Source organism: Pezoporus occidentalis, unplaced genomic scaffold (genome assembly GCF_034315485.1).
Source record: "Pezoporus occidentalis ecotype Australia unplaced genomic scaffold, CSIRO_AGI_Poc_V1 ctg162, whole genome shotgun sequence".
Lineage (NCBI taxonomy): Eukaryota > Metazoa > Chordata > Aves > Psittaciformes > Psittacidae > Pezoporus > Pezoporus occidentalis.
The window spans coordinates 675,727-685,745 of record NW_026913447.1 but is presented as its reverse complement, the minus strand read 5'-3'; the positions used below and the strand labels follow the sequence as shown (position 1 = coordinate 685,745).

At 43.4% G+C, this 10,019-nt stretch overlaps 1 protein-coding gene across 1 annotated transcript in view; it reads right to left on the bottom strand.

Annotated features, from left to right (window-relative positions):
- Positions 1-366: 366 nt before the first annotated feature.
- PMAIP1 (phorbol-12-myristate-13-acetate-induced protein 1) overlaps positions 367-10,019 on the bottom strand; it is a 442,512-nt gene continuing 432,859 nt past the window's right edge. The window contains exon 3 of the mRNA XM_062612892.1: positions 367-380. The gene's annotated coding sequence lies outside the window, so the exon portion shown is untranslated. The remainder of the gene's footprint in view (positions 381-10,019) is intronic.

The following is a 10,019-nucleotide window of genomic DNA, read 5'->3' as shown; positions in this document are numbered from 1 at the left end:
ACAGGCTTCCGTTGTTATTTGGATCAAACCTGCCTCATTATATTCATTCCAAGCCCTGCTTGCGTGCTGTTTTGGAGACATCTCCTAGACATGCAAGGCACCAAGGGGATTAATAACATTCATCCAAATGTTTTCCCAGAGGAAGGTGCGAGAAAGAAATACTGGTATTGACCTTGCAGTCTTGGGATACAAATAAGAGGCATTCAGAATATGAACAGGCTTAAGGCTTGAAGCAGCAGAAGGGGAATATTACACTCCACAGCAGTTCAAGCTGGTTTTATTTTCTGGAGACTGCCTCTAGTGCAAGACCTCAGGGAAGAACTGCTCTGCGCAGTTGCAGCCTGCAAAGAAGGGTGGGAGCACTGCAGAAAAACAGTGCTCTACTACATGGAGTGTTTTAAGAGAGACCTTGCCATCATCTCTGATCTAGAGATTGTCCAGTTCTGTTTATTTTTAATCTATGACTATCATCTGTGACACTTTGAGTAATAATGCTGTCGCAGCTCTCTTATTTTGGGAACTCAGTGTTCAAGGGCTTGCAGCAGCTGTAGCAGAAACAGCCACAATAGATTTTAATTATCTGGAACTGAAAAGACTGTCACTTGGGTGTTCACTAATAAGAATCTGTGTTGACATCCATAATCATGGCATGTCCTTAATAAAAAAAACAAATAAACTAATTTGGGGTACTAGAGCTGAAAAAGGAGAAGTATGTGCAAGTCTTCAGATCGGCTTGCAGCACCATCAGGACCTTCCAGGAGCTCCTGTATTTCAGGACAAATCTTTTAGAAGGGTAGTAGCATTTACTGGTGACGGGTTCCATAGACACATATCAGGCTAGTGGGGCCAAGTCCTCAAACATCAGCCCTTTCATTGCCACGAATATCAAGGGGAGTAAACCTTCCTCACCCTGAGCACTACACAGAACAGTGCTCACAGAACCGAGATGTTTCTGACTGACCCCATGAAGCCCACCTTTGGGGAGCTCCTGAAGGCAAGGTCTGGGTTTTGCACAGCCTGTGAAGCTGGCTCAAGAAATGACCTGCTGTTTGGGACATGGGAAGACTTGCTGGCTCCCTACCTCTTGCAGCAAGGGACTGGCACTGCCCAGCACCCCTGTGCCAACACAGCTTGGCCAAGACACCATCTGTGGTTTCAGAGCCATGCAATTGCCACAATGTGTGCCACAGAGGCCATTTCCAAGCAGTAAGACAGTTACAGCCAAACTCCAGTTTCCTGACCTACTTCCTGTTTTCCCACTGCACTTAAAGCCAAATTTTCCTCCTGCATTGGAAAACCTGGAGGGAGATTTCTTCTTACTCCTGATGTGGAACTCACTGTCTTTCACCATGCCATTCTGGTCCTTGATACCCTCGTGCATACTGTTCTCTCTCCAATACATGAATGCAAAATCAAACACAGCATTCATTATATGTGCGTTGACATGTAGTCCCATGTCACAGTATATAGCATACCTGCATCCGATCTCAGTTCGTCTCCTTGGCACCTGAAGCCTTGCTGGTCTTGCCACCTATGCCTGGCTTCTCAGGCAGTTTCTCAGCAGCATCTACATGAGGTTCTTATTTTTGGCTGTTTGATTTGAATACTTCCCGCTGGGAAAATATACCCTTACATGTTCCACCCTTGTAGATCTTCAAGACTTGACTACCAAAGTCCGTAAGCAATTTGATCTAATTAGATCTGCATAAAGGGGAGGTTGGACTAGATGGCCTTCAGAGATGCTTTCAAACCTAAATTATTCTGTGACTGTGATGCCTGAAACAAAGAGCAAAGAGGCCTGGCATCAAGTCAGTCAAGGTGGATGAAAAAGGATGGAGTTAAACATGCAGCAGAGAAGTGTAAGACAACCCTGAGGCCATGAAGTCAGGAAGGCAAAAATGAGAGGATTGGCAGCTGGATGGTTGAACCACCAGAGAGAGGTTTAGCGGGCCTTTTGGTGCCAAAAAGGGTTAGGATAATCTATGATAGATTTGGTGGTCCTAGTGGAACCCATCAGTGCAAGGCAGAAAACTAAAAAAGCAGTCTGAAAGTTTGAAGAAATCATTCAGCATGACTGCAGGCAGGACATGGAGAAAGAAATGCAAAAATTTGTCTTAAGTGCACTAACATCAGCAGAATGGGTTATGAATTTAACACTGCGCTTATAAAGTGCTGGACTTCTTTTCTGCTCTTGTTGGGTGGATGCAAAATAACACTTCACTTGTTGGAGAAGGAAGAAGCTAATATGTAATAAACACAGCACAGTCTAGACCCCCAACACAGGAGAAAATCAGAAAGGAAAGGATGTAAATATAGTTGAGTTAACTCTTTCATACTTTGACCAGCCCAGACTGAAGGTAGTTGCTCACTTTCTTTACTAAGTACAATCCCAGATCTGCCATTACCAACTCCAGAAGAGAAATATTACTTACATTATATGGTCAGGTAAGGTTCATGCTATTTTTGGATGAAGACAGGGTGCAGAACCCATGAGTGACTTCATTAAGAAAATAAAGATCTACAAAAGAATTTACCAACACATGGGCGATGATTGGAAGAGTGCAGAGTTACAGTCCCAGGGCCAGTTGGGCATGGGACATAGGGAGATTTTATGTGAAGGCTTTTTGTTTTGTTTAACAAGAAGTAATTCCATGAGTGGAAATCATGTTTATGACCCTTTTCATAAGCCTTTAAAGCCACTTGTTAGTGTTGGACACTAAATGGGATTTTGGCAAAGAAGTGACGAAGGAAGAAGCTTAACAATCAGTAAAAAACACTTCAAGAAAAGAATAAATATATATGCCTTATGATGATTATTATCCAGAAATAGATTACTTAATGTTTGAGGGACTATGTGCTGGTGAGACCCTTCAATCTGCCACCTTAGTGGGGGTAAGGTGTGGAGATCCATGTCACAGCAAAGACACAAGGGTTATTGATGTGTTAGAAACCACAGAAGCACCTGAGGAGAAAGTGAATAGGAATCAGGGCTTCTCCCCGCAAAATGTAGCAGGATCAGTAGCCCAACTGAAGTGCACCTCTGCCAACACACACAGCATGGGCAATAAACAGGAGCTGGAAAACATTATGCAGCAGGAAAACTATGACATAGTTGCCATCACCGAAGCATGGTGGGATGACTAGCACAACTGCAGTGCTGAGTGGATGGCTGTAAATTCTTCAGAAGAGACAGGCAAGGAAGTACAGTCAGCGGGGTAACCCTGTATGATAGGGAGTGTTTTGACTGTCTAGAGCTTGATGATGGTGATGATAGGGCTGAGTAGGGGGAATCAGGGGGAAGGTCAACAAGGCAGATATCATGGTGAGATTCTGTTATGGACATACAAAATATCCTGTAAGCAGCTGGAAGAAGTCTCAGTCGCTGGTCTTTGTTCTCATGGGGAGTTCAACTTACCAGATGTCTGCTGGAAATACAACACAGAGGAGAGGAAACAGTCCAGGAGGTTCCTGGTGTGGAAGATAACTTCCTGACACAGCTGGTGAGTGAGCCAACTAGGGAAGGCATCTGCTGGACCTGTTGTTTGTGAGCAGAGAAGGACTTGTGGGTGATGTGATGGTTGCAGGCCATCTTGGACTTAGTGATCACAAAATGAAAGGTCTTGATTCTTAGAGACGTTAAAAGTGAGGTCATCAATTGCCAACTCAGTCTTGCATAGGGCAGACCTTGGCCTGTGTAGGAGACTGATTAGGTTAAGGAAGTGGTCTCCTTTGAAAGCAGGTCTGAAGAAGGTCAAAGGAGCTCAGAAAGACTGGGCATACTTCAAGAAAAATGTCTTAAAGGCAAAAGAACAGTCTGACCCCATGTGCCAAAAGCCAGCAGAGAAGAAGACAGACCTGTCTGAACACAGAGCTTTGGCTGGAACTAAGGAAAGAAAGAAGATTTTATGACCTTTGAGAGAAGGGTCAGGCAAGTTAGAAGGCATACATGGATTTTGCACAATTATGCATACGGAAAATCAGAAAGGCCAAAGCCCAAATAGAACTTGATCTGGCTACTGCTGTAAAAGGCAATAAAAAAAGTTGCTATAAATGTATTAGCAACAAAAGAGGGCTAAGGACAATCTCCATCCTTATCAGATGCAGTGGTAAACAGTGACAAAGGAAGAGGAAAAGCCTGAGGTACTTAATGTCTTCTTTGCCTCAGTCTTTAACAGTAAGACAAGTTGTTCTCTGGGTACCTAGCCCTCTGAGCTAGAAGACAGGGATGGGGAGTAGAATGACACTCCTGTAATGCAACAGAAAATAGTCACTGACCTGCTACACCACTTAGACATGCACAAGGGGCCGGATGGGATCCACCCAAGGGGACTGAGGGAACTGGTGAAGTGCTCACTGAGCCACTTTCCATCATGTACCAGCGGGCCTGTCTAACTGGGGAAGTCCCAGTTGAGCAGAGGTTAGCAAATGTGACACCCATCTACAAGAATGGACAGAAAGAGGATCCAGGGGACTACAGGCCTGCCAGCCTGACCTCAGTGCAAGGAAGATTACGGAGTAGATCATCTTGAGGGTCATCACAGGCATGTACAGGACAACCAGGCAATCAGGCCCAGTCAGCATGGGCTTATGCTTAACTAACCTGATCTCCTTCTATGTCAAGATGACCACATAGTTGATGAGGAAATGGCTGTGGATATCGTCTACCTGGACTTCAGTAAAGCCTTTGATAACATTTCCCACAACATTCTGCTGGAGAAATTGCTCACCACTTGTACAGCTGGATGGCTGAGCCCAAAGAGCTGTGGTGAATGGAGTTAAATCCAGTTGGAGGCCAGTCAGAAGTGGTGTTCCCCAGGACGTACTACTGGGGCCAGTTCTGTTTAGTATCTTTATCTATGAACTGGATTAAGGTACCAAGTGCACCCTTAGTAAGTTTGCAGATGACATCAAGTTGAGTGGGAGTGTTGATCTGCTAGAGGGTAGGAGGCTCTGTAGAGAGATCTGGACAGGCTGGATCCGTGAGCTGTGGCCAATGGGATGAGGTTCAACAAGACAAAGTGCCGGGTCCTGCACCTGGGCCACAACAACCCCATGCAACGCTCCAGGCTTGGGGAAGAGTGGCTGGAAAACTTCTCGGCAGAAAAGGACCTGGGGGTGCTGATTGATGGAGCTGAACATGAGCAGCTTGTGCCCAGGCAGCCAAGAAGCCAACAGCATCCTGGCCTGTACCAGCAATAGTGTGGCAGCAGGGCCAGGACAGTGATCATCCCCCTGCACCGGGCACTGGTGAGGCTGCACCTCGAATCCTGTGTTCAGTTCTGGGCCCCTCACTACCAGAGAGACATTGAGGTGCTGGAGTGGGGCCGGAGAGGGGCAATGGAGCTGGTGAAGGGCCTGGAGCACAAGTGATGAGGAATGGCTGAGGGACCTGAAGGGGTTTAGTCTGGAGAAAAGGAGTCTAAGGGGAGGATCTTACCGCTCTCTACAACTACCTAAAAGGAGGTTGTAGCAAGGTAGGGGTTGATCTCTTCTCCCAAATAACAAGTGACAGAACAAAAGGAAATGGCTTCAAGTTGTACCAGACTGAATATTAGGAAAAATTTCTTCAACAAAAGGATAGTCGGACATTAGAACAGGCCGTCCAGGGAAGTGGTGGGGTCACATGTAGATGGGCGCTTGGGGCCATGGTTTAGTGGTGGACTTGGCAGCGTTGGGTTAACAGTTGGACTCAATGATTTTAAGGTCTTTTGCAACCTAAATGATTATATGATTCTACGTAACAATCCAAAGCAGCAACCATCCATACTGACAGCTATATTAATTCATCTGCACTTAGACGGAGACAGGGATATCAGACATTTAACTTCAATTTAGGTTGCTTTCCAAAATCAACATTTACCAAACTCTTGTTGAAATGAGCAGGCACAGAGCCAGGAATGCACATTCATACCGCTACGTTAAGCTCCTATTGAAGTTAATGGAAAATCTGCCATTATCTGAAATTGGAGTTTTTCATATACAGCTGATGTCGCGTGAGATTTGGGAATGTTATTTGAAACCTGATGACTCTGCATCTGATTGATTTATTGTAGTATTAAGTTGCATTGTTCATGTTTTTGAGATCTAGTTATGATAGCTGACAAATCTGGTTTGCTTCTCCCTTTCACACCCACATTCTAAATACCTATTTTTACAGGTTACTCTAGTATAATCACACTAATATATTAACTGTGACAGTGTTAAGCCTGAAATTCTTTTTCTGGACTTCAGCTCTTCCAGAAAAGGTGTACAATAGCCTGGTTTCTTCAGTTATTTTCTTATGTCAAGCAACCTAAACTAGGGATAGGGCTCTGAAATCAGGTACCTCTTCACTGTTGGACACATTCTTGGTCATTAGCAAAGCCAGCCTCATGAAATTCCAGCTACAGGTCTTAACTATTCCAGAAGTCAGTTATCCAGACTTAACGATTAGTCTTCTTGGTTGTATCTATCTGGACAGTTCTTGTAACTTCCCTGCTAACATCCTACCAGCCTTTACAGCAGTTGCATCAGGTAACATACAGTAAGAATCTGTCTGTCCATCCCAAAGCCCTAGCCCAAAGCATCCCAGGCCTTCCAAAGCATTGCATGCTGCATACAGGAAACCTGGGTGATGCATACCATAGTAGCTTGTGGCCCTGTGTATTTTTCATTTGTTTCATAGGATTCTAAGGAACTGAAACTTCACTAAAAGCTCCTCATTGATAACTCTATTTATTTGTCCTATTGGTTATTTCAGTCCATTCTTCTCACAAACTGATTGGGGTGAGAAGTATGGAAAGAAGGTAGTTTCCTCCATCCCCAAAACTACAGCCACCTCAAAACATTCCACATTAAGACATAAATTGCGTTCATTGTAACCAGGAAAAAACCCATTGAATGCTGCAATTTCCTCTCCTGGCAACAGTATTGAAAGCCTTTTCTCTACCTGTGGCTCATCTTCTCCTCTTCCTCTTCTCTGAACAATACCATAGGTCTATCTCAAATCAGCTCTGGGGTAATCACCTCTGGCTGCTCAAGCAGGCAGATGCACAATACGTGGAGAGAACAACCAGTTGACTGTTCTGCTCCAGACTGAGGTGATCATGCACAGGCTGAATGACGGGGATGTCCCTGCAAAGCCCTAATCTGCTGCTTTGCCTAAGTTTCTTTCACTCCCAAATAAACAGCTCACTCTGCTTTAAACTTTCCCCTTTGGTTCTAGCGTTGCTTATTTTACACCCTTGTTTTTAATTATGGCCTTGGTCAGCAACTCCACTCTGCTTTTGCCATCTTTCAGTATTATTCAGCTAAGTGAGCTCCCAGTGACTCTTTTCACTTTTTTTGTCAGTAAATTTTACCCACTATTGATTCATCAGTTCAGCTCCAGGTTGGGTTGGCGATGTGCTTTTCATCATGTCCAGCAGTTTCTCCTACTGCTACCTTGTTAGTTACCTGCAGCAGATTCTCCATCCACAGAAACTTAGACAGGTACATAGAAGTAAGATTTACTATTGGTTATAGCCCTGATCTAAGCAAGAGGCTGTACTATATCTTTGGGTTACAGGACCACCATAAAACTCTCCTCACCACTGCTTCTATGATTCCTTCATGACACAGCATCTATAAGGATGCTTTCTGTCAGTCACTCTGCATTTGGGACCTCTGAACTGTAACATCATATAGTCTTTGCCCTGTAAGTTTGTATAGCCTTTCTGCTGCATTAGGTATATTTGGCTTATGCTCAGAACAAGACCTACACAGGGACTAAAAAAAAACTCAAAGATTCAATACAAAAAGAAGTTCTATAAAAATTAGCAGCTCCACCAGCCTAACACCAATATGACATGCTTTTGTATTAAGCTGCTCCTTAATTGACAACCTGCGTGCCAAGGAACAGACTTAACAAAGCTCTTCCATCACCGCATCACGCGATTCAAGACTTCCAACAAGTTGTGTCCTTTCCTGCCACCACACAGTTATTTTGCTGTTGGTTCCAGGCTGGAGAGCCAGTGGAATGCATTCTTGCAAAGCCTAATTTTGAAACCATTGAGATTTGTACAAACTATTGAATCAGTCTTGCATCCTAATTCCAGAACTGGGCAAATGGCACAAAAAAAAAGTGTATTCTAAGAGAACATACTGGAATGTCATAAGAAGCAATAATGAGTAAAATTTGTTTTCATAGTGAAATGTTTAATATGCATGACATACACTGCACAATTACTCACATTCTTAAAATGAAATGGATAAATGATTCCAGCAGGCATCATCTTCTAACAATTCTTTCAAGTTGATGCCAAAGGAAAAAAAGAAAGGGGGGGCTAGTAAAATTTCTGTACAGAACATGCCAATATTGTCTCCAAAGCTATCAGACATGTTTTCATGAAAATTAAAGTCAGGTTAGAAGAGAGGCATCCAAAATATATTTTTTCTAAGGGTGGGGATTAGTAAGTGAATCACGTAAGAGCACTGTTTCATGTAAGATATTCTGTTTCCATTAGAAAGTGGACAAGAGGTTCCAAAGCATATTTATCTGTATTTACAATTCCAGTTTAGCTTAGGCTAGGTTCAGATCTGACCAAATGTCCCATGAGATATGATGCCAAATGGCTGAATGCTTGCAAAGGTGTCTAAAAGCCTGGATGGGGTATCCTGCTAGTGTAGCTGGCAACACCAAAATCTGGCCATATTTAGACTAGGTGCTTAACTCCCAGGTTTACAGAACCAAATGCTAAAAAGCTGACCAGCTGCTTTCTGGTTGTATTTATATTACCACTCCCATCATTCTTGCCTTCACAGCACTTGAAGCAATCTCAAGCAGTCTGTAAGACCCCCCGTCTTTCCAGGTCCCTGTATCTATCTTTTCAGCCACTACCTCTGCACCTTTTTCCAAGTAGTTTTAGAAAATTGACTCCAATCTTTCTGCTTTGAGAACCTTGTCCTAACTTTACACTGGAATAACCTGTTGTTATTGCCCCACCCCCGCAGCTGTCTGTTTCTCTGCCTAACCATGCATGAAATTTTATCATTTCTTATTTGTCTATAAGATGCCTGGCATGAGGCAGACACTGACACAAGTTAGTAATAATGTTTGGTTTGCACACTGGGATCATATCTAGGTTTTGCAAGTGAAAACAAGTCTTCAGCTATCACCTGCTATTACTGCATCTATTTCTGAGCAGCAGCAGTGATTTAAGGTGGCACATTGGCAATATCTCTAACGCCTGGACCAGGAACCTTCAGAAGGTGGGCATGTGATTGCCAAAGTGGTAAAGTGCAGGTGGGGCACGGCTGAGCAGCAGTCAGCAGCCAAGATTAAAAGAGACCATCTCACGAGGCAGCTGCCTTGGATATACACACACAGCTATGCAAAACTAGGCAGTTAATAGTTACTAGCTATTGATCACAGCAGTAACAGGTTGCTTGCCTACACTTCTAGTTGAACTCAAGTAAATATTGTGGAATTAAACCATCTTTGCTGAGTCCACTGGCCTTTTCCATGTGGAAAAGGTAAACATTGAAATAATTGCAGTTTCAATTGCTTTGTCCTACATTTCCTCCCTTGACAGGTAACACCAGGTTAGAAACAACCAAGTAGCATCAGGTCTGCAGCTCAGCAAAAAGGTCATGTGTAAGTGATCCGGACACAGGTAGTGAGATGCCTGGTTCAGCCACACACAGATGGGTACTGAAGTCATCCACAGTGTGTCATAGATTACACCTGGTATCATAGCCCAGATCCTATTTAACAGCAATTAGTAGGTTAATATGTTGTTGAAGTCAGTAATTAAAAGGAGACATTGCCTGTGATATTGAATCATGGTGAAAGAATATTATCTTGTGCTATAAGCAGTTGTTACAGCCTTATTAGTACAATTCTCAATCTGACTAACGATATGCTAAAAATGTTGGAGGAATGATGGGTCTATAATTTTTCTTTAGCTTTTCTCACTGTAATGCCATATAACATTTCTGCAGTGTTTTCTGCTGCTGAGATGACTCATACACTAAATTACCACATAACCAACTAACTGTGA